Source organism: Peromyscus leucopus, chromosome X, assembly GCF_004664715.2.
Source record: "Peromyscus leucopus breed LL Stock chromosome X, UCI_PerLeu_2.1, whole genome shotgun sequence".
In the NCBI taxonomy this organism is placed as follows: Eukaryota; Metazoa; Chordata; class Mammalia; order Rodentia; family Cricetidae; genus Peromyscus; species Peromyscus leucopus.
In genome coordinates this window covers 56,752,904-56,760,028 of record NC_051083.1, presented here as the reverse complement: position 1 = coordinate 56,760,028, position 7,125 = coordinate 56,752,904, and the positions used below count along the sequence as shown (strand labels likewise).

Below are 7,125 nucleotides of genomic sequence, written 5' to 3'. Positions count from 1 at the left end.
TCTCCTCCCTGCTCACACAATTTTATGTTCTTACTCTCTCTTAAAAAAACACAAAAATACAAAAATAAAAATCAAAACAAACAAAAAGCCAATAGACAAAATAAATGCAAAATAAAAAAGACTTCTGAGCATGAGATCTGCCCTGGAGTGTAGTTGATAAACTCCACTGGGAAAAAAAACAAAACACGATTTTCCCTTTACCAGGAAAAGTCAACTGCAAATAGCTTCCTAGTTAGGAATGAGAATTTGTGTCCACTTCTCTCCTCAGTGTTGTGACCCAATCCGCCCTGAACCTGTGCAGGTATTGCGCATACTGCTTTATTCTCTCATATGTTAATCTGAAGTGATTTAAATGAGAATGGCCCCATAAGCACACATATTTGACTACTTGGACCTTAGTTGGTGGAGAGTTTCGAAAATGACTGGGAGGTATGTCTTTGTTGGAGGACATGCATCACTGCCAGAGGCCTTTGAAATTTCCAAAGCCTACTTCAGGCCCAGTCTCTTCTCTCTCTTTCTCAGACTTGTTGTGGATCAGATGTAGGCTCTCAGCTACTGCTCCACTACCATGCCTGCCTACTTGTTGCCTTGCTTCCCATCATGTAATGGTAGTGTATATTATGTGTCATTGTATGTTGGGAGTATGTAATTTGCTTTTTACAGGGAATTAAGAGACTGCCTTGAGTCTAAGAAGATACTTTGGACTTTTAAACTGTTTTAAGACTGTGAAGGACTACAATACTTTTGAAATTGAATTTATTATATTTTTCATTATGATATAACTGCAAGCCTATAGGGGCAAGGGAGTGCTAATTAGCTAATTTTGCTAATGTGCTAATTTGAACTAAAATGACTCTCACATGTTTGAAAGCTTGGTTCCTATTGGTGGAAGTGTTTGGGGAAGGATTAGGAGGTGTGTCCTTATTGGAGGACATGTGTCACTGAGGGTGGGTTTTGAGGTTTCAAAAGCCACATTAGACCCAGTCTCTCCCTTGGCCTTGTGGCTGTCGATCAGATATAAGCTTTTAGTTACTGCTCCAATGCCATGCTTGCTTGCATGCTGCCTTGCTTCTAACCATGATAGTCATGGACTCACTTTCTAAAACTGTAAGCAATCTCCCAATTAAATGCTTTGTTTTATAACTTGCTTTGTCATGTGTGTCTCTTCACAGCAATAGAAAAGTAATTAAGATATATTCAGTCCTACTGCGCCTGGAAAATGCTGTTTCCTGAACCATCCATCAACTCTGACTCTTAACAGTCAATCTCTTCTTCAGCATAGATAACGGAAACTTGAGGCTAGAGCTTTGCTAAAGATACCACATTTAGGCTTGAATGCTCCAAAGTCTCTCATCCTCTGCACATTGTTCAATTGTGTATCTCTCTATTAATTACCATCTATTGCAAAAAGAAGCTTCTCTGATGATTGTTGAGTTAGGCACTGATCTATGGGTATATGAATGTGTCATTAAGAGTCATTTTATTGCTATGTTTCTTTAGCAGAATAATAGTATTAGGTTTTCCCCTAGGCCTCTGGCCTATCTAGTCTCAGGTTCTTGGCAGCTTTAGCAGTGTCAGGTATAGATTTCATCTCATGGAGTGGGACTTAAATCCAATACAATTTTTTTTATTTCTTCTATAACATTTGTGCCACTACTACAACAGTGTATTTTGTAAATAAGTTGCTGTTGTAGGTTGCGGGGTTTGTAGCTGGGTAATATTGATGAATACATTTCTCTTTCAGTAGCATGTAGAGTACCATCAAGCAACATGAATGCTAGTCAGTAGGAGTGAAGCTTCTAGTTGAGTGCCAGTTAGACTTCTCTATGCTTGTTGACATAAACAAGGGTTTGTTGTTGTTTTGTTTTGTTTTTTAGCAATGGGACATTAACTATGATCATTGCTGTTGTATTCATAATAGCCAGAAACTGGAAACAGCATAGACATCCATCAACTGATAAATGAATAATGAAAATTTGGTACATTTACAGAGTAGAATGCTATTCAGCTGTGAAGAAAAATGAACTTATAAAATTTGCAGATAAATGACTAGAGCTAGAAAAATCGTTCTGAATCAGGCTACTTAGACTATAAATGATAAATATTTTATGCTTTCTCTTAAATGTGGATGTGAGCATTTAAGCTTTCAATATGTATTCTAGAATGCACATAACCATAGAGGTTTAGGTACTTAGTAATGGGCAGAGGAGAAGAAGAGGATCTGCCAATGGAAGGGAAATAGAACATGTTATTGAGAGACAAGGTGGAAAGTAAAATAGGAAAATTAAATGGGGAGGAAAATCAGAGAGAAGGGTAAAAAGGGGAATATGGGAAAAAAAAACAAAGAATAGTGAAGGCCTTTTGAGAAATCAAATGGAGGCTTCCTCTTCCTGTAAGCAGTCTAAGGTGATCTCTTTACTCAGAAAACCCTACAAAATCATGCAAATCAAGAGGTTCAAATCTTCACGTTCACTTTAAGAACACTCATGAATCTGTCCAGGCCATCAAGGGTATGCATATATGAAAGACCACCAAGTATCTGAAAGATGTCACTTTAAAGAAACAATATGTGCCATTTTGGTGGTATTATGATGGAGTCATTAGGTTAGCCCATGCCAAACAGTGGGGCTGGACACAGGGTTGGAGACCAAAAAAGAGTGCTGAATTTTTACCGCACATGCTTAAAAATACAGAGAGCAATGCTGAACTGAGGGTTTAGATGTAGGTTCTCTAATCATCAAACACATCCAGGTGAACAAAGCACTGAAGAGGTACTAACCAACATGTTGAGCTCATGGCTATATTGACCCAAACAGGAGCTCCCCCTGCCATATGGAGATGATCCTCACTGAAAATGAACAAATTGTTCCAAAGCCAGAAGAGGAGGTTGCACAGAATAAAGGACATTCCTAAAGAAACTGATGAAACAAAAAACAAAACAAAAAAAACAAAACAAAAAAAAAAAAAAAAAAACTTTTGGCATGGGAATAAATTCAGCATAAAATAAATGCAGATAAAAGTAAAAGAAAAGCATATGACTAAATGGAAACCTACTACTGCAGAAGCTTCCTGAAATGTATGCAAACATGAAGATATAAAAGGAGTTGCCATATAATGGAAAAGACCATGAACAATTAGACATCTTATGCCTCCAAGTAAAATTGCTAGTGCCAGGAATATATTATATCTTGTTTAATAGTTGGTCCAAGGGGTACCATGGAACTCCTTTTGACCCCACCAAGCATCACAAGCTACTGCCAAGGATATTTGTTATATATATTTGTTATTCACTAGCCACATTATTTATCCTGAATTCCAGGCAAGGGTTTACAACTGCTATTAAATGACTTCACTTGGAGTTTGATAAGCATCTCAACATAAAATGATTAAAATGTGATACTTAGGTCTGTTAATCCTAATGTCTTTTTTCACCTAGTGTTCTCCAGCTTAGCAAAAGTCATCACTATCCCTACAGTTGCTCAAAATTTCATAATTAAAATCTTTTGTCACTTGCAGTCAATTCAACAGCTAGTCACCATATTATCTTTAAACTATAACCAAAATTAACTACTTACCAGCTCCATTAGTGTCAAATTGTTGTCGGGATTCTATAGTAATTATTTTCCTTTTCATTCTCAACTGCTATATTACTTTCCTGTGGTTAGAATTACAAGTTATGACAAATATGTGATATTGAAATTACACATTTAATTTTTTAAATTATGGTGATCAAAAGTCCAAAATAAAATTTCATGAAGTTGAAATTAAGGTGATAACTAGGCTATACATTCTATAGAGTATCTGTGGAATAAAACTGTTTTCTTGCCTTTTGCCAGTATATATAATGAATTCTATGCATCCCTTGGCTATTGTGTTTTATATTCAAAGCCATAGCCAATAAACACATGCTTCCTTGATCTATAAATATACTTATGGTGCCATTTGGGACCCAATCCTAGGATAATCTCCACATTTCCAAATCCTTAAATTAGTCAGATTCATATACTCTCTTTCACAATATTTATAAGTTTCAGATATTAGAACCAGAATATATTTGGGGGATTTCAACCTAGTTCAATAATGTAATACATTTTAAGGAATCAGAGGCATGCAACAGTGGTGTAGTACTTGCCTAGCATGCATAAACTCTCAGGATCAATTTCTGGCACTTCAAAACACATATTTTATACAAGTGTCGCATATATATTGTCAACTTATCTGTAAAAAAACCTTCCAAGAATACCCAATGGATGATAAGCATTCTCTTAAAAAATGGCACTAGGACAACTGGACCTTCTATCATAATATGCATAAAATCTTCCAAAGATGGATTAAATATTTGGCTGTAAATAAATCACATTTAAACCAGTTTTTTTTCTACAAACTATATACTTCTATCAAAACACCATGACTGGAGTCTGTAGAAATGGCTCAGATGCTAAAAGCACTTCCCATTCTTCCAGAAGTCCCAGGTCCAGTTCCAAGAAGCCACACTGAGTGGTTCACAACAACTTGTGACTCTAATTCCAAGTGATCCACTTTCCCCTTCTGGCTTCCATGGGTTGACATTCTCCTCTCATTTTCAATTACAAGGAACCTCCTTGGTTAAGCAAGTCTCTCACTCATGCATTCCGTAGAAATTTACTAAGTAGGAATTTTATGTCAGATACTAAACAAATCTAAGGTCTATGAGTGATTACATTGTTGCTGTACATCCTGTAGGATGGGATCTTTACGTTAATGAACTAAGAGTAATATGAATATGAATAAATCTTCAAGTAAAGTTAATAACTAGAATATTACCAATATCCTTGCATCTAATCATTTGCCTTTGTTCCCCACACTTGGATTAGAATTATAATAAAAAGAGAACTATTTTTTTTAAAAATTGGACTTGAGTTAAAATCTAGGACCTCTGTATCACAACTATGTATCTAATACCAATACCTTCCATCTTTGTTACTGAATTTCTTCAACTCTTATGACAATTATAATATTATATATATTATACTTACATATTATATACTCATAGATTATACTTGTATATTCTTGTTATATATATATATATATATAATATATATATATATATATTAGTATGATAAAACACTCTGACCAAAAGCAAATGTGGGGTTTTATTTGGCTTATACTTCCCAGGTCATAGTTTGTCACTGAGAGAATTCAGGGCAGAAACTTAAGCAGGGATTCAAAGCAGAAACTAATAAACAATGATTACTGACTCATTCTTTGGCTTGTAATTAACTAGCTTTATTATACAACCCAGGACTGATGGGGATGTTGTTCTGTATGCTGTGAATGTATGTTGCTCTAATTTGGTTGATAAATAAAATGCTGATTGGCCAGTAGCTAGGCAGGAAGTATAGGTGGGATAAGCAGAGGAGAATTCTGGGAAGAAGAAGGATGAGTCAGGAGACGCTGCCAGCTGCCGCCATGAGAAACAAGATGTAAAGATACCGGTAACCCACGAGCCATGTGGCAAGGTATAGATTTATAGAAATAGGTTAATTTAAGATGTAAGCTCTAGCTAGCAAGAAGCCGGAGCCATTAGGCCATACAGGTTTATTTAATATAAGCCTCTGTGTGTTTATTTGGGTCTGAGTGGCTGCGGACCCCAGGCAGTGCTGGAGAAAATTTCAACTACACAGGACCATCTGTCTAGGAATGGTGCCACATATAGTAGGCTAGACTCTCTGACCTCATTCAACAATCAAGACAATCCTCTACAGACATGGCAATTTCATTCAGGTAATCTCTCAATTGTGACTCTCTTCTCAAATAACTCTAGGATGTGCCAAAATGTCAGTTAAAGCTAACAAGGGCACTTTACTACTTGTTAACTTAAAACCCAACACTTGAAATTGTATACTTTAAGTTTCTTATCCCTATATAAATATTATTACATAAAACATAGCACAACTTTTAAATTCTTACTGTCATTAAAAATTTCAGGCCTTTAAAATATTAAGGTTTCTTTAAAAATCTAAAGTCTTTTAACTGTGGGCTCCAATAAAATAAAAAAATAACTCATTTTCTTATTCCAAAAATTTAAGAAGTAGGGGATAAAAGAACCACACTTTAGCACAACCAAAATTCAGCAGTGTAAAACCAGATCCGGTTACTCTGTGTTTGGCATCTGGGATGCACTTGTTTTTTGGGGTCTAAAGGGCTTGGCAGTTCCTTATATCCAGTTTTTCCATGCAGAACCTGTACAACTTGTCTCTTAGGCTTGAGCAAGCTCTACTGTATACTGGCAGCTGTCCGTAGTGAATGTTCCATGGCACTGGCATCTCCAGTATCCTGGGGTCCCCATTTGAAGCTGAAGTTGTACCTTCACCAATAGCCTTTCAGGGCTTCAGTTCAGGGACTATGCCACTGCCACATCATGCCAGGTCGCATCTTCTCCCTATTACCTCCTCAAACCTTTAGCTTTCATGTGAAAATCAGACCCATGTATGTAACAGTTCCATCTTGCTAAGTTCAGTTACCTGCTTAAGATGCAGCTCTGATTCCCCCCAACCACCAGATTTTGTTTGTTGGCTTTGAGAAAATACTTTTCAGAATATTTCACCTCATTGATGCTGGGCTCTTAACAATCACAGCTGGTCTTTCAGATCAAGTTGATCAGCATCTATTGTCCTAGAGTAGCAAAGATTTGACCTTAGTGGTACTGATCTCTTGCTAATCACAGCTCATTATTTAGCCCCAGCTGACCAACAAGCAGGCACAAATTGTTTTTTTTAAATAGCTTCTTCTCTCACACAGTACATCCGGACTGCAATTTCCCCTCCCTCCACTCCTCCCAGCTCCTCCCCAGCTCCTCTCTCCCCCAGATCTACCCCCTTACATTTTCTCTTCAGAAAGGAACAGGCCTCCAAGAAATGACAGCCAAACAAGGCAAGACAAGATACAATAAGATAAGGCAAAAGCCCTTACTGAGGCTGGGCAAGGCAACCCAGTAGGAGAAAAACAGTTCCAAGAGCAGATTAAAGACTCAGATATATGCCTGCTCCCACTATTAGGAGTCCTACAAAACACCAAGCTAACAACCATAACATATACCCAAAAGACCTGATGAAGATGCCTGCAGGCCCAGTGCTTTCCACTTCA

The 7,125-nt window shown here is 37.0% G+C and overlaps 1 pseudogene; it reads left to right on the top strand.

The window, feature by feature from the left end:
* The first annotated feature begins 418 nt into the window (after positions 1-418).
* On the top strand, positions 419-2,913 carry LOC114706476 (annotated as a pseudogene).
* The last annotated feature ends 4,212 nt before the right edge of the window (positions 2,914-7,125 follow it).